At 49.4% G+C, this 24660-nt stretch overlaps 1 protein-coding gene across 1 annotated transcript in view; it reads left to right on the top strand.

The window, feature by feature from the left end:
• The window catches only part of MAPk-Ak2 (MAP kinase-activated protein kinase 2), a 472971-nt gene that overhangs the window by 397979 nt on the left and 50332 nt on the right, over positions 1 to 24660 (top strand). The window lies entirely within an intron of this gene.

Genomic DNA, 24660 nt, shown 5'->3' with positions numbered 1-24660 from the left:
ATCATAGGTGTTACAGCGCATATGCAAAAGACTGTTGGACCCAATAGCTGCAGGCTAGTGGATGGGTCCGGATGCGAAATATAGTGCACATTCGGTACAAGCATAGGGGGATCAATGCAGAGGATCAACGCAACACAATAGCCCATTAAAAACAGAAAAAAATGAATTTTTTTACAGCATGCATAAAAATTATCATCATCATAAGCCTATTCATGTCCACTGCAGGACGAAGGCCTCTCCCTGCGATCTCCAATTACCCCTGTCCTGCGCCAACTGATTCCAAATAGTACCCGCAAATTTTCTAATTTCGTCACTCCATCTAGTCTTCTGCCGTCCTCTATTGCGATTCCCTTCTCTTGGTACCCATTCTATTACCCTAATGGTCCAACGATTATCTAGTCTGCGCATTACATGCCCTGCCCAGCGCCATTTTTTCTCTTAATGTCTATTAGAATATTGTCTATGCCTGTTTGCTCTCTGATCCAAACTGCTCTCTTTCTGTCTCTTAGAGTTATGCCTAGAATTCTCCGTTCCCTCCCTCTTTGCGCGGTCCTTAATTTGGTCTCAAGCTTCTTTGTCAGCTTCCAAGTCTGTGCACAGTATGTCAGCACCGGTAAAATGCACTGATTGTAAACTTTCCTTTTCAATGATAACGGTAAGCTCCCATTTAGGAGCTCATGATGTCTGCCGTATGCAATCCAACTCATTTTTATTCTGTGAATTTCCTTCTCATGGTCTGGGTTCCCCGTGGTAAACCTAGGTAAACGTACTCCTCCACAGACTCTACAGGCTGACTTGCGATCTTGAACTCTTGCCAGGTTATTTATAATAATCTTTGTATTCTGCATATTGTCACGTGGTCGTGACGTCAAGGCACACAGTAGCAATACAGTGAAAGGCAAAAACTAGCTTTTGTTGGGCGAACCTGTGCCCACAAAACAGGCTACACTTAAAGCACAACGAGAGCGGCGAACACAGTCGGCGATCGTCGAAAATCTGATCAGTGGGTCAAGCGCGTTGGCTTTTATAGATCAGTCGTCGAATGTTCCAGATTAACCGATGGGACCCGCGTGTCTTCCACAAAGTTCTACACTATTCGCGTCGCGCATACACGCAATCAGATTACACAAGTTGCGGCGAACGACAGTGTACGGAAACATCGATAACATTCCAGAAACTTCTTTTACATGCAGGCGCGTCCTGCGCTGCGCGATAACATTTGATAGGGCGGCCAAACGGCAATGCTTTTTCTTTGTTTTTCTTGTTGGTTACTGATGAAGGATCCCACACAGGGCATGTGTATTCGAGCGCAGATCTTACATATGATTTATATAGTAGCTCCCGGGTTTGTTGTGGAAACGCACGTCTATTTCGTCGTAAAAATCCCAAGCTCCGACAAGCTTTGCCTACGGTATAATCCACATGCCGATTCCGTGATAAAGAGGGGCAGAAGTGAACGCCTACGTATTTATATTCACACACCATTTTTACTGGACAGTAGTTTATCGTATATTCAAATTTTCCAGGATTTGTTTTTTCTGGAGAACCTCGTAAACACCGTTTTCTCAAGATTCAGTTTCATTTCCCATCGCTCACACCACTCGTGTATGGCATATAAGTCGTTTTGAATTACGAAGCAGTCACTTTCAGATGTAACGTAACCTAACGGTATAATATGCAGTCATCTGCAAATAACCTAATATGGGACTGTACATTTTCATTAATGCCATTGATATAAAGTAGGAAAAGAAGGGGCCCCAGAACTGATTTCTGAGGTACCCCTGACGTTACATTACTTATTGCAGATTGTTCGCCGTTTACGACTACATATTGTCGCCTCTCGCGTAAATATTCGGCGATCCACGCAATAACTTGGGGATTAATATTAAAACTGGTTAGTTTCTGCAGTAACAGGTAATGTGAAACGGTGTCGAACGCTTTTCGAAAGTCAAGAAAAATGCAGTCGACCGATGATTTGTCGTCCAGGGCTGCCGCTAAGACGTGTGTGAACTCTACTAGTTGTGTGACGCATGATAACCCTCGCCTAAATCCATTCTGATTTGGGTTAAGTAAAGAATTACTAAAGAAACATATAGATATGTTTGACTACTGCAGTATATAAAACATGCTCTAGAACTTTACTGCACACAAAAGTTAGTGAAATCGGACGGTAGTTATTAATAATGTTGCGCGGGCCAGTTTTATGTATAGGAGCAACCGATGCCGTTTTCCAATCAGCCGGAAGTGAACTGTGTTCCAAGGACTTCTCAAAAATAATTTTCAAGTACATTGGCACTGTATGAGAGCAAGACTTCAACATAAAATTGGGTAAACAGTCAGGGCCCGCAGCTTTAAATCACAATTTAAATCACAATTTAAATCACGAAGCAGCAATTCAATGCCCCAAGCTTCGATCACTATTTTAGGCATGGGTGTGGATTCCTGTTTTAACAATTTCAGATCTTTCCGATAATCTGTTGGGGCAGAGAACACTGATGTAAAATAAAGATTGAACAACTTGGCCTTTTCTGTGGCGTCGCAAATTGTAACATCGCCATCGGTCAAAGCGGGGATAGAAATGTTGTCTTTTTTATTTCGTTTTATATGCTTCCAAAGTTCCTTCGGACTTTGCTTTATCTTACTTTCTATTGTTTTAAAGTAGGCTGATTTTGTTTGGATTGTAGCGTTGTTCACTTCCCGCGCTGCCAGTTTTAGTTTACAAAGGTTCTCTTTAGAAGGGTATCGTTTAAATGAACGGTAAATTCTTTGCCTACGCTTCACTAAAACATTCAGTTCTTTAGTGTACCATGGCTTACTTCGATTACGCCTTCTAGTCAATACCCATGACGGAACAAACCGGTTGCGCAGTTCAAAGATTTTTTCTTTAAATAGAACCCATAGGTTTTCCACGGAGTACTCATCCGCAAGTGTTTCGAACACAACGAAATACGCTTCCAGTGAAGCATCGATTGATTGGATATCAGCCTTGGCGTAATTGTACATGCACCGATTCTTCTCACTCTAAACGCTTACATGTTTCATATTTATTTCGCTTAGCACGACGTCATGATCACTTATCCCTGGCAATATTTCAGTGTTCTGGACCGTTTCTGGCATATTTGTGACAAAAAGATCTAGGATATGACTTCCTCGCGTAGGTCTCAGCACAGTTTGTCTTAATGAAAGGAGGTTCATGAAATCGTCAATTTCAGATGTGAAGCTAGGGGAGCTTCTAGAGGTTATCGGCTGTTCATTCCAATTGAGATTAGGCAGATTAAAGTCCCCACCCACAATGACGTAATCGGATGTGATTTTTGTAGCTGTGGCAGTGAAATGAGACAATTCCCTGGCTGAACCAACTGGTGGCCGGTAAAAGGAGCAGACTGACAGGGATTTGCCGTTCGGGAGTTTCAGCTGACACCAAACAGCTTCACTCCTATCTTCTATAATATTTACGCGTGTAGAAGGGATGCGCTGGTCTACCAAGATAAATACACCACCTCCGTGGTGATTTCTATCTTTTCGATAAACTGTAAAGTTATCAGGAAATACTTCAGAGCTTGCTACGTCTTCATCGAGCCATGATTCGGGGCCAATAACTGCACTAGGTTTGACCATGTGCACTAAATTGCTGAAAGCATCAACTTTGTTTTTAATGCTCCTACAGTTGACTACCAAAAAGGAAAGTGAAGTCGGTAAGGAGATATTGGATCATTTGCACGGCACAACCTTGTCTGAAAGGCCATCATAGGTGTACTTGATGCCGTCTATGTAGAGTGTGTCATGCGTTAATTGCACACGTGTGTCTTACTTTTGTGTTCCTGAGCAAATCGCCACAGGTTTCGCCTTCTCTTGCCCACTGGCTCAGAAGTCTTCCGACATACTGATACCTGTATCTTTCAAATTCTTGGCCTTTCCTAAAATCAAACGTTTTTCTTTCAGAGACCCAAACCTTGCGATCAAGGGTCGCGTTTTCCCTTCTCGAAATTTTTCAAGTCGATGGGCTTTTTCGATCGACTCAGGGTTAACTTGCAATTTTGTTGCGCATACTTCCTTCAAAAGCAATTCAGATGATGACCAAGATTCGCGAATATTTGTATCAGGTATGCCGTAGAACACGAGGTTGTGCTGCCTACTACGATTTTCAAGATCATCGATTTTATTTTGGAGCAGCTGTGTCACCCCGTGCTGTGCGTCATAGTGTGCGATACACTCAGTAACGGCGGATTCTGAGTTTGGTAATACTGACATTTTTACTTCAATTGACGACACACGTGCACTCAAATCATTTATAGCTGCCTTCTGTTGCGCTTGATTCGCCTCAATAGTATTAAGCTTTCGAACAATCACATTTTTCCCATCCATAATTTTCTGTAGTGTCACATCAGTGTTAGGGCCGGGATTCATTTCAATATCACCACACAGTATTAATAATAAGAAATAAAAGGCATAACGACGCCACAACAAAATGCGATGCCTTGAGCGGTTTCTGGCGTCGGAATGCATACGTACACAGTTATGCAGGATACGGGGTGGAACCGGCACGATAAGAACTGCAAATGTTCTACATGGTATACATTCACTAACCTGCACGAGAAGCAGAACATGCGCGAGCGGCATTGCCATAGCACTGCCGGTTCCACGCCCCAGAGGGACACTGCAGTCTGCCGCCTTTTGTAGGCCGGTGATAGTAGCTATGAACCATGGTTCGTTGACTGTGGCTGGACATACGCCGGATTCCACTGGAGTAGACGTCACCGGTCCACGATCGCGTGCGTTGAAGATTTCGTCGCTGTTGCATGCGAATACTTCGGTGAGGTTGGCCATAATCCTGTGGTTGTCGCATTCGTGGCCTGTTGAAAGCGCTCTGGAACTACATGCAACCTGCACGAGAAGCAGAACATGCGTGAGCGGCATTGCCATAGCACTGCCGGTTCCACGCCACCATGATGCGAGACTGCTAAGAAGCCCAGGCACTCTCTTTCTACGACCTGTGTGGGATTATCAGGGCCCTTGTGTCTGAATTACGCAAAATGTTCCGTTCATTGCAACCTGAACTTGCATCAATTACCAACATTGTCCACGAAGAAATCCAGCAGTCACTAGGGGCTCCTGAACCACTGCGGCCTCAGCTAAAAGCCTGCCGCCTGCCTCTGAGCTCCCGCGAGGGCCCCATACTACCGTGATACTGTCGCCAGTCACCGCCAGAAGACCGTTGGCCTGCTCAAGGTTCCGAAGACAGAAATTTGGTACACCATCAACCACCGCCTGCTTTGCTATGACTGACGCAAGGTGTGAGACGGCGATGGTTGGTAATTACGATGTGCAGAGCGCGACAGCAGACAAAGGATGTAAAGGCATGATGGACACAAGCGCTGACTTCTAACTAAAGATTATTTTCATGTGATACACATATATACATGCGCTCACGTGATCATAATCACGTCTGTTGAACTACGCTTGGCAAAGCAAAACGAACATTTCCAATTTCTGTGTAGATTAACACAGCATACCATCTCCTGCGCATTCCAGCTAAAGGAGTACCTTTTCAGATAAGGCAACAGAGGTTTGTTGACGCTATTGCTTTTAACAATAGTTGTGGCTCCAATTATCAGCATTGTACTATCGCTTGCATGCTTAGCAATTACTGAGGCTTTTTTCCAGTAGCGGAGTGCAGCCACATTGGCTACAACCTAAAGCAAGGAATCCCTTTCTCTTTTCTGCACATTTAGATTGTGTTCCTGTAATCATCATCATCAGACTGGCTACGCCTACTGCAGGGCAAAGGTTTCTCCCATACTTCTCCAACAGCCCCGGTCATGTACTAATTGTGGCCATGCCGTCCCTGCAAACTTCTTAATCTCATCCGCCAACCTAACTTTCTGCCGCCCCCTGCTACGCTTCCCTTCCCTTGGGATCCAGTCCGTAACCCTTAATGACCATCGGTTATCTTCCCTCCTCCCTCCTGTCCTGCCCATGCCCATTTCTTTTTCTCGATTTCAACTAAGATGTCATTACCTCGCGTTTGTTCCCTCACCCAATCTGCTCTTTTCTTATCCCTTAACGTTACACCTATCATTCTTCTTTCCATAGCTCTTTGCGTCGTCCTCAATTTGAGTAGAACCCTTTTCGTAAGCTTCCAGGTTTCTGCCCCGTAGGTGAGTATTGGTAAGACGCAGCTATTATACACTTTTCTCTTGAGCGATAATGGCAACCTGCTGTTCATGATCTGAGAATGCCTGCCAAACGCACCCCAGCCCATTCTTATTCTTCTGATTATTTCCGTCTCATGATTCGGGTCCGCAGTCACTACCTGCCCTAAGTAGATGTATTCCCTTACGACTTCCAGTGCCTCCTGAGGTTTCAGATTCAGATTCAGATTTATTGGTTCCAAAACATGAGTAATTACATGACGAATATACTGAATCAACCGCTTTCTCGTAATCAATGAAAGCTATATATAAGGGTTGGTTATATTCCGCACATTTCTCTGTGACCTGATTGATGGTGCGAATACGGTCTATTGTTAAGTAGCCTCTACGAAATTTAGCCTGGTCCTTTGGTTGACAGACGCCTAATGTGTTCCTGGTTTTATTTGCGATTACCTTAGTAAATACTTTGCAGGTAACGGATAGTAAGCTGATCGGTCTATAATTTTGCAAGTCTTTGGCATCCCCTTTCTTATGGATTAGGATTATGTTGGCGTTCTTCCAAGATTCCGGTACGCTCGAGGTCATGAGGCATTGCGTATAGAGGGTGGTGTTACGTTTCGCCTACGACGCGCGGTATAGCCGGCGCGGATGCAACCGACGCCGAGGCTTCGTTCAAAGCGGCGGACATTTTGGCCCGTTCGGAGCTGCCGCAACGCCTCCCCGCCAAGCGCGTCCAGGTATGTTTCAGTTCCACGTTTCTTCGTGTGTGCGTGTGTGTATGTGTACCCACGCTTGTCAAAGCGCGGCAGCCGGGGAGAGGAGCTCCCCAAGTGTGAAGCGAGGAGGTCTGACCGGCGCCGGCCCGGCGGATGAGTCACTACACTCGTCTCAACATGTCTCTCAGCTTGTCCGTGCCCCGCCGTCACGTGGCCTCGTCCCGTGACGTTCCCTTTCACCCTCAACTCCGAGAGTATAAAAGCAGCTGCCCCCGGACGCCAGGAAAGAGAGAGAGAGAGAAGAAACTTTATTATAAAGTGAAAGGATTTATGTGGTTGGGGCCCTCAGTCCAGGGCCCCAATGGCTGTCGCCACCGCTCGTGCTCGTCGTATCAGGGCCAGCCAGACCTGAGGCTCGGAGCGACGGAGGATTGCCTCCGACTGCGCATATGTTGGTTGGGGGGATTGTAGAAGAGGGATATCCTTAGGTGGTTTTTGGCACACAATCGTGACGTGGAACGTCGTCGGTGGTGCACCGCACCCTGGGCAGGTGGTGGGATATAAGGTTGGGGAGAGTTTGTTGAGAAAGAGGAGGTTCGGATACGAGTTGGTTTGAAGCCGTCTCAGTGATACGGCTTCATCCCGGGAGAAGGATTTGGGAGGAGGGTGATATTGCAAGCGCCCTAGTCTGTAAAAGTCTAGAGTGTCCCGGTATGTGTTGGGCAAATTCTGGGAGGCTTGATATGGGTTGCTCGCCTCACTGCCAGGTGCCCAGCAGGTTAGCTCTCGGGCAGCCGCATGAGCGCGGTCATTACCCGACAGTGAGGCATGAGCAGGTGTCCAAATCAGCCTGATGCGTGGTACTGAGGGATCAGGAATGGCGGGGAGCTTACGTGTGCTGGTGAGAGCGCGATTGGCTTCCTGAGGAATATGACCCCTGAGGTAGGCTCGACATGCGTCTTGTGAGTCTGTAATGATGATGTGGTCGTGGTTTGGGGATCTTTCCATGTGACCGACGATGTGGTTGAAAGCGAGTGCTATGGCCAACGTTTCCCCTGTGAGCGTAGCTTTGGTTTGGACGCTACACGAGGTGACGATATTACCTTGATCGTCCGCCACCACCGACACTTGTCTTTCTTTGTTTCTGGTCGCAAGAGCATAGTGGGCAGCGTCGGTATAATAGACGGTGCCCTCCGGCTGGGCGTTGAGGAGTTTCCGAAGGTATCTAACACGTGCATCCCGGCGACCATTATGATGCTCTGGATGCATATTGCGCGGTATGGGCGCTATGGTGAGTAAGGTTCGGATGTTTGATGGGACTGGGACATGCTCTCGCGTAGAGGGTGAATGCTGTGGGTAGCCCAGCCGTGCGAGCAAATGTCTGCCTCTAGGGGTCAGTCTCAATCGCTCGAGTTGTGCCATTCTGTGCGCTTCGATGTGTTCCTCGATGGTATTGTGTACCCCGAGAGCAAGTAGTCGTTCCGTGGAAGCATATACAGGAATTCCGAGTGCTTGTTTAACGGCTCTTCTAATAATTGTGTTTATACGGTTGGTCTGAGAGAGCGTCAGGTTGTGGTATGGGAGGTGATAGGTTAGCCGGCTGATAATGCATGCCTTGACCAACCGCAGCATATCGGCTTCCTTGAGTCCTGAGCGGCGGTTACTAACGCGCCTCATCATACCGATGATTTGCTCGCACTGTCGACCAAGGAGATCTACCGTGAAGTGAGCTTTGGCGTTGGATTGTAGGTGATAACCAAGGATTCGGACCCTTTGTGCAGTGGGAATTGGTAAGCCTTGTATTCTCACTTCAATCACTGGAATTGGCGTTTCATAGCTGCTTAGCGGTCGGATTAGTAATAGTTCTGATTTATTTGGCGCACATTCAAGGTCTCCAGTCGCGAGGTACGCCTGCACTATATCCACCGCCGTCTGTAGGCGGTCCTGAATGTCTCCATCCGAGCCGGTGCACGTCCAGAGAGTCAGATCGTCAGCATATATCGCGTGGTATAGCCCCTCAACCTTCTCCAGTAACTGGGGTAGTCTTGCCATAGCTATGTTAAATAGCGTCGGCGAGAGCACCGACCCCTGAGGTGTCCCCGCTCCGGTAACTTTAATGTCTGTTGACCGATATGGGCCCATTCCCACTGTGGCTACACGGTCCTTGAGAAAGGCTCGCACGTAATTGTACATACGGGAGCCACAGTGGGAGTGGGCCAGGTTCTCAAGGATGAGACCATGGGAAACGTTATCGAAAGCTCCTTTGACATCAAGCGCCAAAAGAGCTCTCGTCTGAGCCATGATGGGGGGGTCAACGAGGCCTTCTTTTATCTGAAGAAGAACATCGTGAGCGGACAAATGGGGGCGAAATCCAAACTGTGTGTGGGAAAAGAAATTTTGCATCTCCAAGAAAGGTTGAAGCCGTTTTAGGATTACATACTCAAGCAGCTTTCCGATGCACGATGTGAGGGAAATCGGCCGTAAATTTTGGATCGACAGGGGTTTTCCGGGCTTGAGCATGAAAGTGATCTCGGCACGTCGCCATTCTAGAGGAAGAGTGCCGGCGTGCCAGTGCTGATTGTACATAGCACAGAGCGTTTCCAGGTCCTCATCCGGGAGATTTCGCAGTAGAGTATAACGTATCCCGTCCTCTCCGGGTGCGGTGTTCCTATGAATGTCTGCGAGTGCGGCTTTGATTTCTTGGACAGTTATGTCAGTGCCTAGCGGGTCACTTTCTTCTCTATACGGATAGTCCGGATAGCTTGGCTTAGAGCCACGGGAGAGATACCTTTGTTCAAGGTCCTTCAGGAGCTGGTCTCCGTCTCCTCCGTACTGGTGGAGGAAAACTTGAAGCTGCCGGTTTTTATGGGATGTCGTGTTTGTCGGATTTATTAGCGACCGAAGGATTGCCCACGTTCTCGCGGTGCCCAGCGTACCACTTAGCTTACCACAAAACGTTTGCCAGTTAGCACTGGTTAGCTGGTCTGCGTATTCCTGGGCTGCTCTTGTAATTTGGGATATTCTGCAGCGCAATTTTCGATTGAACTTTTGCCGCTTCCATCGCTTCGTGAGACCTCGGCGCGCGTCCCACAGATGTAGGAGATGCGGGTCAACCTCGGGGGTCTCTGTCGTCGTGGTTATGCGGCTAGTCGTTTTGTTTAGATCATTGCGTAAATCATTGAGCCAACTGGCATAAGTTTTGGGGCTGTCATCTCCTGAGGCTCGATCCTTACGGTTTACGCGAAGTTTGGTCCAATTTGTAATGCAAATTTTCTTTTCAGGGCGTTTGTAACTTGTGTGATTGATGCGGATGATGAGAATATGGTGATCGCTACCCAGCGTCTCGCCAGTGTTCAGCCACTCGCCCTGGACCCCCCTGGTGAAAGTGAGATCCGGGCAAGTGTCTCTCTCGACGCTATTTCCCTGGCGACTAGGCTGGGTATGATCTGTTATGAGGGTGAATCGGTGATTATGTGTGAGGTCCCATAGCCGGGTGCCCTTTGGTGTGTTACTGCGATAGCCCCAGGCCACGTGTGTGGCATTGAAGTCACCGCAAACTACGGAAACCGGGCCCAACTTGATGAGTTCCAAGAGTAGATACTGAAAATTGTCCCACCGAGCCCGAGGTGCACTGTATACATTTAAGATGTACAGGCTATTTCGTCTCGTGTCCGCGGGGACAACCTCGATGATTTGATGAGGGATATCTGACGTGAGAGTACTATGGGTATATGTGAGTTTCCTGGACACAAGCGCGCACACTTTCGCCTCGTCCGAGCCCCTAATGGCCTCGTAGCCACTGATAGTTACAAGGGTGGCGCCCGGCTCTTGGAGAAGTATGATGTCCGGCGGTTCTGACGATGCGGCAACGTACTGTTGCAGCGAGCCCCGTTTAGAACGGTACCCCCTGCAATTCCATTGCCACATCGTCAGTCCCGCCGTTCTATTTTGCATTTGCATTGCAGGCGCCATCATTCTGTAGCTGGGCTGGGCGAACGTACGGGTGAGCGCGCTCGCTTGTCGCTAGTGACGGCGCTGAGGTTGGTGTAGCGCGTGCGACTAGTGAAGGTGAGGAGGAGGAGGATGATTTAGGGGGAAGGGGTTGTGCCATGAGCTCTCTCACGCTCTGCTTGAGTTCGTTAGTAATTTCATGCAGCATTGGTTTCAGCACGGTGGTTTGGAAGTCTACAAAGGCGGCTCGGATCATTTCCTTAACCTCCGTGAGAATGCTTTCTCGCATCTCCTGTATAGCTCGGTGTAATTCTCTTCGAAGCTCCTGCTGGAGGTCGCGGCACAATGAAGTTGTGGACTGGGGAGGGATCTTCGCGCGAGGCGCCTGGGATTGGGATTGAGTTTGTGGTAGGGTCTGAGGTTCGGATGAGTGTGACGGAGATTTGCGCAGTGAAGGTGGCGGGCCCTCCGCCCAACTTACCCCTTTAGGTCCGGCTGGCCCTTCGGGCGCTACTAATGGTAGCTGTTGCGGTAGTGGTGGCGGCTTCTTCTTGGCCGGTGGTGGTGCCACTGGTGGTGGTGACGACGGTGGTGATGAGGGTGATGATGACGATGGTGGCGGTACCCGCTCGCGGTTCTTAGAACACTCGCAGGGGCCTCGGCTCCGAGATCGTGACCGGGATCGGGACCGAGATCGGGAACGGGACCGCGATCGGCTTCGTCGCTCTCCAGATTGGGCCATAGGACGTTGCTGTTGCCGTTTTTGTTTCTCGAGTTCCTGGCGCACTCGTTGCTTGTTGGGTGGCTTTCGTGCCCGGCCCGGACAGCTGGGATCGGTTGTCGGATGATCCCCTTTGCACGTCAGGCACCGGGGCTGGCACTGGTGAGGTTCGGTGGTGGATGGGTTTTCAGTCCCACATGTGGTGCAGCGCTTGATGCTTGGCGTGGGGCAGACGTCCGCACGGTGGCCCACTGTGAGGCATACGCTGCATACCTGGGCCCTCGGGGTGTGTATGTAGCATTGGTACTTGGCCCCATAATACCTAACGTAGCGCGGTACCCTGAGGCCAGCAAATGTTATGATGGCCGTGGTTGTTCGCCCCATCATGCGAGCATGGAGGATTTCCACCCCAGGTGCCAACAGGTGGTCTAAAAGTTCGGTTGATGTAGTCCCTGTGTCGGGACCCGTGATGACTGCTTTGAAGGAATTATCGGGGGAGGCGATGTATGTTGAGATGGGGTAGCGACGCGGGCCAAGTGCAAGCGATGTCATCTTGTTAAGGCTGGTCGCTATTCTTTCACTTGGCGTGCTGATGAGGGCGATGTTTTGGGCACGTTGAACACGTAGGTGAAGTTCGTCGACCTCTTGTTCCTTGAGGCGCGCCTCGATGCCGACGGCGCGAGTCAGAGTGTGGCGAGGCCACTCACCGAATGTGAGACCGTTTCTCGGGCGCAGGATGACTTTAAAATCGTCAATGGGCAGAGGTGGAGGTCTCTGGGGTCGTCGTGGTACAGTTTGGTTCGAATGCTGCGTCTCTTGGCGGCGGGCTGCTGGGTCAGAGGTATCGTCGGCGCGCCGTCTCCGCCGGCCGCGAGCAGTGAGCCATGATCCATCCGCCGGGTCTTCTGGATATCCTTCCGTTGCTGGATCATCGCCGTTGGTAGCTTCCACATCCATGATCGTGGTCAACGGGTTTTCGCGGTGTTGGACAAGGTCGGCAGTCCCTGGACACCGATCCTGACCACGCTGAGGCTTAGCTTGAGCACTACGGCTCAGAGACGCCGCGAGCGTCCCTGCGGCATCGGTGGTGATCTTGACGTCGCCGTGGAAGGTCGCAGGAAGCGTCCGTTGTCGTGCTCGGAATAGGGCGAGGTAGCGAGGAAAAGCGCGTGAAATGCTGTAGCGTCTGCTGCTGACGCAGGAGCTCCAAACCTGACGTCCGCACACGACGGTAGCTCCGAGTGGACTCGTAGCGCAGATCACGGGCGTCGCCAGGAAAGAGCCTCCGAATTCTTCCGTCGAGAAGCGTGCTCTCCCGTCTCTCCACTTCGGTCGACCTGACCGGCCGCTCTTTTGCGATGCTAGAATAAACAAGTTGTTCTGTTAGCAGTCGACTCATGCTTTGCTCGGACCTTCGGGTGCTTCCAGTTGTGCCCCAGGCCGCCAGGCCCACGCTACCTTTGGGGCTTGCGACCCGATTGCAACAACGGGCGTCAGCGCTGAGGTTACAACAACTGATTGTCAGCGGTGAGATCGCGACAACGGAGGCCAGCAGCGAAGATATGCGCTTGATTATATGCTGAGCAGCACAACGACCATTCGGGAGCAGTGCAACGAGCCCTGTGTGATGACTGGTTGCCTGCCGCGGAACGACTGCGCTGAATTCTTGGCTGCGAGGTTTGGTGAGTGCGGGACTTTCTTCTTCTGAGTTTTGCCAGGCTTTTGTTACTGTCAGAAACAGAGCTGGTAATTGTGGTTGTCGTTGCTGCCGGGTTAGTTTGCGGCAAGACAATAGTAGGCAGTAGAGAAAGCAGCATTCAGAGCAGCCATGGATTTGAAGTCGTTGCGCAAACCGAAATTGCTGGAGCTTGCAAGGAAGTTAGGTCTGGATGTCTCAGACAAACTCAGAAAACCAGAACTGCTGAGGGCTGTTCTTGAGTTAGAGGCTGAGGATGATGAGCTGTCGGAATGCCTTGAGACCATTGAGGAGAGGGCAAAAAGACAGGAGCGCGAACTAAAAGAACAGAAAGAGTGAGAGCAACAAGAGAAAGAAAAGGAGCGAGAGCAACAAGAGAATAAAGAGCGAGAGCAACAAGAGAAAGAAAAAGAGCGCGACCGTCAACACGCTTTGGAAATGAAGCGTCTCGAGGTAGAGATGGAACGCGCTCGTAATGGAAGTCAGGCACACGGTGCAGGAGAACGAGTATCGTTCAAAATAACTGACCTGATGCGGCCGTTTAAGCTTGGAGAGGACATTGGTTTGTTCCTGGTTAACTTTGAGCGAACGTGCGAGAAGCAGGGGTTCTCTCGGGAAACGTGGCCACAGCGCTTGCTCACTTTGTTACCCGGCGAGGCGGCCGACGTAGTCGCTCGCTCGGAGAGAGAGGAGGCAGAGGATTTCGACAAAGTGAAATCGAGTCTGCTAAAGAAGTACAGGCTGTCAGCGGAGGCGTTCCATCGGAAGTTTCGGGAAAATGAGAAAGGCAGAAGTGAGTCATATACAGAGTTTGCCTACAGGCTAATGTCAAACATGCAGGAGTGGCTCAAAGAAGAGAAAGCGTTTGGTGACCACGAGAAAGTTCTGCAGTGTTCCGGGCTGGAACAGTTTTATAGTCGGTTACCTGAGAACGTGCGGTACTGGGTCTTGGATAGGCCAGACGTTAGTACGGTGGCTAGAGCCGCTCAGCTAGCCGAAGAGTTTGTGACGCGTCGGGCTCGCGGAGCTAAGGACGGTCAAAAGAGTGAATCTGGCTCCAGGTTTGAGAGGCCGAAGTTCACGCCCATGAGAGCAAAGGGGGACACACGTAGTGCGGATGCGAGTGAAAGCAGTCCGACTGAATGTAAGGATACGGCGGCAGCCAAAGCCGAACGCAGAAAGCGGTTCGAGACGAGGCAAGTGCGCCTGTGTTATGTGTCAGAAGCCGGGTCACTTTTCGGCGCAGTGTCCAGAAACAAAAACAAAAGTCGTGTTTTTGTCATTATGCAGCATTGACGAGAACATGAAGCTTCTCGAGCCTTACATGCGAGACCTCCTAGTGAACGGGAAAGAGTGCCGTGTGCTTCGCGATTCCGCAGCTACAATGAATGTAGTTCACCCCTCTTACGTAGAACCCGATATGTTCACGGGCGAGTGCGCATGGATCAAGCAAGCCGTGGAAGCTGATAGCGTGTGTCTGCCCGTAGCAAAAGTGCTTATTGAAGGACCTTGCGGAGCACTTGAGACGGAGGCGGCAGTGTCATCTATGCTGCCCCCCCCCCCCCCCCCCCAGTACCCGTACCTATTTTCGAGCAGGTCCGATCACCTCCTGCGCGAGAAGGGGCTTTTGTTTGGTGAGGCTAGCGTTCAGGCCTTAACCAGATCGAAAGTTCGGGAGCTCGCTGCAAAGGCGGTAGTTGCGGGGCAGACGTTGTCGAACAATGAGAAAGGGTCAGAGGCGCAGCAAGCTGAGATTCAGAGCACGTCCGAACTGAATAAAATTGAGCCTTTAGCGTTGAAGGCACCAGATACTGGAGAGGAAATGCCCGACACGGGAAAGTTAGAAGAGCTATCTGCAGACTTGCTCATCGCGCCTACGTCAGACGGACTTAATAGGTTGCTAAAAGTCAGCCGGGCGGCTTTGATAGCCGAGCAAAAGAAGGATGGCAGCCTAGAAAACATACGCTGCATTGTCAAGGCACGTATCGCCAAGAAAAATGCTCGCTTTGTGGAAATAGGTGGGGTCCTGTACCGGAAGTATATAGACCGCAGGGGAGTGGAGTTCGATCAGCTGATCGTGCCTCAGTGCTACCGTCAAGATCTGTTGCGCTTGTCGCCTGGGGGTTCGTGGTCCGGACACCTAGGAGTTAAGAAAACTAAGGACCGTCTCTTCCAAAAGTACTATTGGCCAAGGTGTTTTCGGGACGCAGACCACTTTGTGAGGACATGTGACACCTGTCAGCGGGTGGGCAAACCAGGGGACAAATCGAGGGCGCCATTGAAGTTGGTACCTATCATTACGGAGCCTTTTAGACGGCTCGTTATTGATACAGTGGGACCTCTGCCGGTAACAGCCGCGGGGTACCGACATATTTTGACTGTGATCTGCCCAGCGACAAAGTTCCCTGAAGCAGTGCCGCTTACAGAACTCAGCTCAGTTGAGATAGTCAATGCACTACTGTCCATATTTGCGCGAGTTGGTTTTCCTGCGGAAATCCAATCAGATCAGGGCACAGTGTTTACTAGCGCTTTGACGACAGCCTTTCTCGAAAGGTGCCGGGTAAAGCTGTTACAGAGCTCAGTGTACCACCCACAGTCGAATCCCGTTGAGAAGCTTCACTCCGTCATGAAGCGCGTGTTGAGAGCATTGTGTTTTGAACATCAAACTGACTGGGAGCTGTGTCTGCCTGGGGTGATGTTTGCATTAAGGACCGCGCCGCATGCGGCTACGGGGTTTTCGCCAGCTGAGCTAGTGTACGGTCGCTTGCTGCGATCTCCGTTTCGCATGCTTCGACACGGATCACTGCCCTCTCCAATGGCTGCAGACCATGTCTTCCACAAATGGCCGCCTCCTGCGCTGGAGCCTCGCTTTGCAACAATATTCCTTTGAGGTGCGTTACAAAAAGGGGAGTCTCAACGGTAACGCCGATGGCTTAAGTCGAAGCCCCTAACGTGGGAATAAGCCTCAAAGTTGTTTGTTACTGATGTTTTTCTTCCTGAGGCAGGATTTTTAACATATTGCTTTTGTTTAGTGTTTCAAAGTGATGACGTGCTTTCTAGTGCAATTTTCCAATTTGTGGACGTGTTCTGGGTGCTGCTAGACTACTGTAAGGAACTAGGCAGTAGTATAAAAGGGGAAAGAGCCTGGCATGGCTTAGTGAGGGTTGTTTCGTGCTTGCTGACTGAGCGGTTGAGTTTAGGCGTAGTTCTAACGCTTGATGGGAACGAGAGAAAAATGGCAACTCTCCCGAAGTCACTTTGCAGTGTCCTGTGTGAACCTGAACGTGAGAACGAGGCCTTCTCGGTGCGCTGCGCTCAAGAAACGCCGAGGGACGACCGACTTCGGTTATGAGCATCATCGAGCGACATCCCTCCGGACAGCGGATGCAGTCCCCTGACCATCGGGATCTCCTTCCCCCGGCGGGGCGGTCTGTTACGTTTCGCCTACGACGCGCGGTATAGCCGGCGCGCATGCAACGGACGCCGGGGCTTCGTTCAAAGCGGCGGAGATTTTGGCCCGTTTGGAGCTGCCGCAACGCCTCCCCGCCAAGCGCGTCCAGGCATGTTTCAGTGCCACGTGTCTTCGTGTGTGTATGTGTGAACACGCTTGTCAAAGCGCGGCAGCCGGGGGGAGGAGCTCCCCAAGTGTGAAGCGAGGAGGTCTGACCGGCGCCGGCCCGGCGCATGAGTCACTACACTCGTCCCAACATGTCTCAGCTTGTCCGTGCCTCGCCGTCACGTGGCCTCGTCCCGTGACGTTCTCTCTTGCCCTCAACTCCGAGAGTATAAAAGCAGCTGCCCCCGGACGCCAGGAAAGAGGCTCCGAATTCTTCCGTCGAGAAGCGTGCTCTCCCGTCTCTCCACTTCGGTCGACCTGACCGGCCGCTCTTTTGCGATGCTAGAATAAACAAGTTGTTCTGTTAGCAGTCCACTCATGCTTTGCTCGGACCTTCGGATGCTTCCAGTTGTGCCTCAGGCCGCCAGGCCAACGCTACCCTTGGGGCTTGCGACCCGATTGCAACAACGGGCGTCAGCGCTGAGGTTACAACAGTGGCCAGTTTTAACGCGACAGCGTTAAGGAGCTCGTGTCGCAGAAAAGCCGGTGTCGTCGCTGTCGGCGGCGTTGGCAGTGAGCGATAAATCCCAGCAGGCACTTTATGAATAAAAAACAACTTGCAAGATGGGCTGGGTGGGAATCGAACCAGGGTCTCCGGAGTTTGAGACGGAGGCGCTACCACTGAGCCACGAGTTTGATGCTTCAGAGCGGTACAAACGCGCCTCTAGTGAATGCGGTGTTGCCTTAGAAACGAGCTGTTTCTTAGGCTCAGGCGTGCGTCGCTTGCTCAGGCGCACATTTCGTTGCCGCGCCGAACGCTGCGTTGCTCGACGCTCACCGCGTCCGATGCGGGGCGCGTAGTCGCTGCGCCGTAGCCCATTGTCTTACATCCCTTGGCGGGTCGACGGGAACGCTGTCGCGTTCCACTCTTGAAGGCGAAGCTTAAGCGTCCTCCAGTTTTTCTGGAACAATCTGCCCACCATCGTTCAACAAATTTGCTATTACCTGATCCTCCCCAGCTGTCTTCCCCCTGTGCATAGCTCCCAAGGCTTTCTTTACTTCTTCCGGGGTTACCTTTGGGATTTCGAATTCGTCTAGACTATTTTCTCTTCCATTATCGTCGTGGGTGCCAATGGTACTGTATAAATCTCTATAGAACTCCTCAGCCACTTGAACTATCTCATCCATGTTAGTAATGATATTGCCGGCTTTTTCCCTTAACGCATACATCTGATTCTTGCCTATTCCTAGTTTCTTCTTCACTGCTTTTAGGCTTCCTCCGTTCCTGAGAGCACGTTCAATTCTATCCATATTATATTTCTTTATGTCAGCTGTCTTACGCTTGTTGATTAACTTGGAAAGTTCTGCCAGAGCTATTCTAGCTGTAGGGTTAGAGGCTTTCATACATTGGTGTTTCTTGATCAGTTCTTTCGTCTCCTGCGATAGCTTACTGGTATCCTGTCCAACGGAGTTACGGCCGACTTCTATTGCACACTCCTTAATGATGCCCATAATATTGTCGTTCATTGCTTCAACACTAAGTTGCTCTTCCAGAGTTGAAGCGGAATACCTGTTCTGTAGCTTGATCCGGAATTCCACTATTTTCCCTCTTACCGCTAACTCATTGATCGGCTTCTTATGTACCAGTTTCGTCCATTCCCTCCTCAAGTCTAGGCTAATTCGAGTTCTTACCATCCTATGGTCACTGTAGTGCACCTTGCCGAGCACGTCCACATCTTGTGTGATGCCAGGGTTAGCGCAGAGTATAAGGTCTATTTCTAGTCTCGCCAATTGGACTCCTCCACATCCACTTTCGGTTATCCCGCTTGTGGAAGGAGGTATTCATTGTCTGCATATTATTCCGTTCTGCAAACTCTACTACAGTGAAACGTTGTTAAACCGTAGTTGGCCGGAGCTCGGAAAAAGTATGTACTAAACATTAGTACTGTTTAACCGAAATAGTATGAGATTGCCCACTTACCTGTCAGAAACGGAACGCGGAGAGTGCGATGAAAGGGGAAAAAACATGCAGTATTTATTTACATCGCGCGACAAACGTGTTACGTATTTCCGTTTCATGCCGCGGCGGCCTAGCGGTGACGATAGCGGCCTCAAACTTGCTGAAGCTGTGAGCCAGCTCTTCAGCCAGCCCCCTCTTCTCAGCAAACACTCTCATGGCAGATTCCTCATTGGCGTTGCTTATTCTCCATGCACAGGCGCAGTAGCCTTGCAGAAGTCGCGCGTCACTTTTTCATTGCAGGGTGGTGTTCTCGTCGCGACGATGGCATTCATGAGACTGACGTAAAACGCAGCTTCTGCCACTGTCGGGCCTGAATCGCCCATGCTGTCGCTTTCCGTGTCGTCCATATCACTGTCGCTAGGTGAAACTTCAGCAACAACAGAGGCAACAATGTTGAAAAGTCTTACCTCATAGCCAACATCTCTTCGCGGTCGCAGCAGTGCTGCCAAGCAACTTCGCATTCCAAATGCCATACACCGTAGTCGACAGTAGGCCCATGTGGCGTGCCAGCGCTGACTTTTGGTGTCACATTCGACAGCACGAACAATGCGTAATTTTTCTTCTATGCGAAGCAACCGGCATCTTTTTTATCGAAGTTTCGGCATGACGCGCGTTCTCGCTTGCACAACGCCATAGAATAAAGAACTAACTAACAACGTTCTCTGGCACAGCGCTGAAATGATCTTGGTGTTGATGTGGCTTCACGCGCAACTGCACAGCACGCTTGGAAGCCGTTGTGCCGATCTCTGAGGCTTGTTGTTCTGCCGGGCCATCCGATGGAGACGACGCACAGCCGTGTTTGCGCGACGAAAAGTGGAAACACTGCGTGTTAACCGATACGTACGCAATAAGCTGGTATGGTTTATGCGGATACAAAACACATTATGTTCATTTGCGGCTGAGTCAGGGGTATGTCTTTACTACTTTTAAAATGAAACTACTGTTTAAGCGGGTACGATTTAACGTGTTTTTACTGTAATAACTCTCCCCTGCTATTCCTAGAACCTGTGCCATATTCCCCTGCTGACTTGTCTCCAGCCTGCTTCTTGCCTTCCCTGGCATTGGAGTTGCCCATCAGTATAGTGAATTTAGTTTTGACTTTATCCATCGCCAATTCCACGTCTTCATAGAAGCTTTCGACTTCCTGGTCATCGTGACTGGATGTACGGGCGTAGGCCTGTACGACCTTCAATTTGTACGTATTATAAACTTTCACAACAAGACATGCCACCCTGTCGTTAATGCTATGAAATTCCTGTATGTTACCAGCTATATCCTTATTAATCAGGAATCCGACTCCTAGTTCTCATCTCTCCGCATACCCCGGTAGCACAAAACGTGCGCAATTTTTAGCACTGTAGATGTTTCTTTTGTCCTCCTAACCTCACTGAGCCCTATTACATCACTTTTGCTGCCCACTAATTCTTCCAATAGCACTACTAGACTTTCCTCTCACTAGATAACATTCTAGCGTTAAATTTGCCTGGTTCAGATTCCAATGGCGGCCTGTCCGGACCCAGAGAATCATAGCATTCTCTGCTGCATCACATGTCTGACCGCCGCCGTGGTCAGTTGCTTCACAGCTGCTGGGGACTGAGGACCGGGGTTTGATTGTCGTATTCACACAGGAGGTTGTGGCCAAGTACTGCACCAGGCTGGCCAATCCTGCTCTGGTGAGGGAGTGCATTACCGGTTCTGTTCACCGGGATCAGGCCGCACTCCTGACCTGTTTATGTAATTTTATCAACACGCGGAATTTTTTTTATCCGGTAGAAAAATTGCTTGCCACCGGGATTTGAACCATGGTCCTCGTGTACGTGAGGCGGATGCTCTACCTCTATGCCACCGCTGGTCTCCTGTTCACTGTGTTCCTGTAAACTTACGTTAAGGCATCTGCCCCATGTATCTTAGGCCACAGGAGAGGGAAATTCCATATAGTACACCAATTGTGCAATCAACAAATAACTTTCTGTGCTTAGTATTACACATCTGCCATTCCTTAACAGGCATATCCTGACACACAACTGAGACAGCTTATGCCGAGCAAAAAAAACTATAGACACCCATACTTCAATGTGTTGTTATCACTGGCAGTGTATCAGACGCAGTGCGCAGGGCTTTACGGCCTTTGGGTGTCCGAACTTTGTTCAAAAACCTCGCACACATTGGCAAACGTGTTCCCGAAGCCAAAGGACCGCACACCTCCGGAAGAAAAAAGTGGTGTCATCTACAAGGTTGACTGCTCGGACCGTTGTGCCAGCTACATTGGCAAGACGGGGCGGCGACATCGCACTCGACTCAAGAAACACTTAAGGGACGCTACGAAAGCCACCCATACCACACATGCAAAGATGGAACTGGTGGATCATTGTTTAACAAAAGGACACATGGTCGATTTTGATAATGGAGCCTTGTTAGCACGGGAACATCGATGGGGCCCAAGGAAAATTTGTGGAATCATGGTTTAACCATCGCAATCAATCTGCATGCAATTCTAACCGTGGCCCCCTGCCTGATGTTTACGGCAGTATCATACATATGAGGAGTTTTTTTTCCAAATGAGCCAAATCCACAAACCGAAACTATGTCAGATAAAATGGTAATGACAAGAAAAACTAGGCAACTTTCTCATAGAAAAACCGTTGCGACGAAATGGGTCAAATACCGCAAGGCGAACGTGTTCGCAGATCGTATTTCGTATCGAAATTGAGCCAGATCCAGCTGTTGCACCGATCAAAATGAGCCAAATCCATTTGCCCAATAGGAGAGTGCTTTTGGCGTGACGTCATTTAGCCATGGCAGCCTCCTTGTCAGTTCCCGCCAAGGAGTTGGTTCCCGCCTGACAGATCAGAGTGTTTCGTTCGTGTTTTCGCGAGTTCTTCGCTTTTCTGATATCGTTGTTCATGGATTCGGATGGCAATGAAGAAATCGGCGAAAGATCTATCCCTAGACGTCGACGACGAAGTGAAAAGAAGCCGCATCACCACCGTAAAAGCAAGAATGCGCCGTTGCCAAAATGTAAACACGCGAAAAAGACTCTCAGGTGTGCGCTTGTGACAGAAGCATCCACTAAAAGTTTCAAGGAGAAGTTTTACGAACTGTGCAGCATGGAACAAAAGGCGTTCGTTTTGACATACTGTACGCCATCAGCCGTAAAACGTAGGAGAGGAAAAGAAGCGGAACCTCGTCGGAGCCTTGCTGTTGTTTACAAGGTACGGATAGAAAATGGCCAAGAGATTCGTGTTTGTCGCGATATGTTTTGCGCAGTGCTTGATATTAGTCACAGCACAGTTACTCGCTATATAAAGCGCAAGCATGAAAAAGGTGAAGTGAAAGCCGACAGTCGTGGAGGTGACCAGAAGATCAAGCGCTACGGTCGAAAGCGATCAGCTGTTGTGGGTTTCATTAAGCGACTTCGGGCAAGAGAGTCGCACTACACCCGGAAGAAGACAAAAAAGTTATACCTTCCAAGTGAGCTGAAGAGCATCCGAAACCTGTGGCAGATTTATAACCAACAAGCACCCGAAGATGTGAGGGTGAAGTATGGCTTCTTTCACCACATTTTTCGAGCGAAGTTCAATCTTTCGTTCAGAACACCGAGGACAGACGTTTGCTCTGTATGCCTGAAAAATGCGTATGAGATGAAAACTTGTGGAGATGTTTCACAGAAGCAGCGTGTCATAACAGAGCAACGTGTGCACAAGTTGAAGTATAAGGCTTTTTATTCCCTGCTGCGTGAGAAGAGGGATGACTTGAAAACTTTCTCATTTGATTGCCAACAAAATCAAGTGCTCCCCAAAGTTCCGGACCAGGAAGCCTACTACAGCCGCCAGCTCTATCAGTACCATCTCTGCGTGTTGGAAAACCAGGCAGATGGATCAATGCCCAAAGAAGCCATCCATTCGTACACATGGAGCGAAGATGAAAGCTCCAAAGGAAGCAACCAAGTAGCCAGTGCGGTCCATAATACACTTCGAAGCGCTAACTTCGAAGGAATTAGAGAGGTGCGGTTAGTAGCCGATGGGTGTGCTGGACAAAACAAGAACAGTACTGTGCTTTGCATGCTTCTTTGGTGGCTCCAGAATGAGGCTCCAGCAGGTGTCTCAGTAGTTTCCCTTGTGTTTCCTGTCACGGGACACAGTTTTTTACCCCCAGACAGGGTATTTGGTAGAATTGAAAAAGATGTCAGACGACACGAAGAAATCCTGAATCCACAAAGCTACCACAGGATTTTTTCAAATCACGGCACTGTGTTAGAGCTTGGAAAACATTGGCATGCATACGACTGGAAGGCCTACTGCACGGCGGTGATGAAGTCGACATCCAGCTTGCCGTTCAAGATAACCGAAACGAAGGTCTTCTACATTCAAAGAAATGCAGCTGGTAGGAGTCCTCAAATTAGAGCAGAGCCTCACTATAAAGTTTCTGTGTCAAATTTCGTGTCGGTGCTAAAGAGGGGAAGGTCCCTTGCACAAGCACCCATAAAATGTGCACTGTACGCACACCACGTCAACGAAATGAAAGTCAGAGATGTGACCAGCCTTGTGAAGCATTTCGGAAATTCCTGGCAAGACAATGAAGAACTTGCGTACTTCGTTAGTGTCTTCAGGCGCAACCAAGGAAATGATCCTACGGAACAGTTCGAAGAGAGCTGCTTATGCTGCCAAGAAGACGCACCTGCTCTTCATATATAGTTCTATTATTCTTGAAGCACAGCAGTGCCCTGCTGCCAATGTTATTATAGCTTTTCTTTCAATATTACATGATGCCATTCTGGAAAGCCCATTTTAATAAAGTTTTCATAGCAATACTGCCTAAAATCCAGCGTTTCAATTCAATACGAGCCATATCCAAAGTTCTCACCCTAATATTCGGCATATCTGCCGCATAATTTTTCATTACTTGTGGCCGTCAACTTGCCCTAGCTGACATGTAAAGCATATCATATAATAGCTTTGATAGCGTTGCATTTAGATCCGGTAACAAATTTTTGCTTTTTTCTCAACTTCTGTTTACGTGGATTTGACCCATTTCGAAAAAAAAACTCCTCATATATAGGATGTATTTTCTCATTTGTTGCCATTGGCATACTTACGATGCCACCTGCATAGGTGGCGAAATTTCTATGCTTTGGTTATATTTTTATTGATGAGATAAGCCAGTGATAAAACACGTAAAGTATCAGTTCCCCTGGCTTTTTTGAGCATTTTTTTCATATAGGCACCCATGCCCAGTGTGCAATCACTGTTTTTTGACCTCTTACGCAGCATTTCTGACAGAGCTGCGCAGGTGAGACGAGCAGCCTGCTGCGTTTACATGAGTGATCTGCATGCTGGAACATGTGATGGCAAGATTTGTTGAAAGCATACAAGAAAAAAATGAGTGTGCATCACTGCTATCACTATCATTGCGGAAAAGTGGGCTGCATTTACTGCCGATGCCCATACCATGCCTTGAGACAACGAGAGTTCGCTGTCAGCGCTCCACCTCCACAGTGAGGCAAACAACCACATGAAATTGCTGACTACCTTGCCATGATTTGGTGGAGCCCTAGACGACCGTCCCGCTCGTTGCCAGACTGCTACCAGTAAACTGCTGCTCCCTTACACCTCTAATCACAAAAAGCTTGTCAAAAGTGGCATAATCTTATCTTCTTTAAAAAATTCTTTCCTGAAAGTATGTTTTCATTTGGCAGAGAGTAGGTTTATTCTCAGGTTTTATGCCCGGTGCCAGCTGGCTACCTGCTTCGTCTGCTTATATCAGTGGCTCGTGGCTTGCTCAAAGAATTAAAGCGTGGTGACAACAACAGACAGTTCATAAAGAAAAAGAAAGAAAGGTTCGTAGGGGT

This window comes from Dermacentor albipictus, chromosome 5 (genome assembly GCF_038994185.2).
Source record: "Dermacentor albipictus isolate Rhodes 1998 colony chromosome 5, USDA_Dalb.pri_finalv2, whole genome shotgun sequence".
In the NCBI taxonomy this organism is placed as follows: Eukaryota; Metazoa; Arthropoda; class Arachnida; order Ixodida; family Ixodidae; genus Dermacentor; species Dermacentor albipictus.
This window is presented reverse-complemented; position numbering and strand designations above follow the sequence as displayed.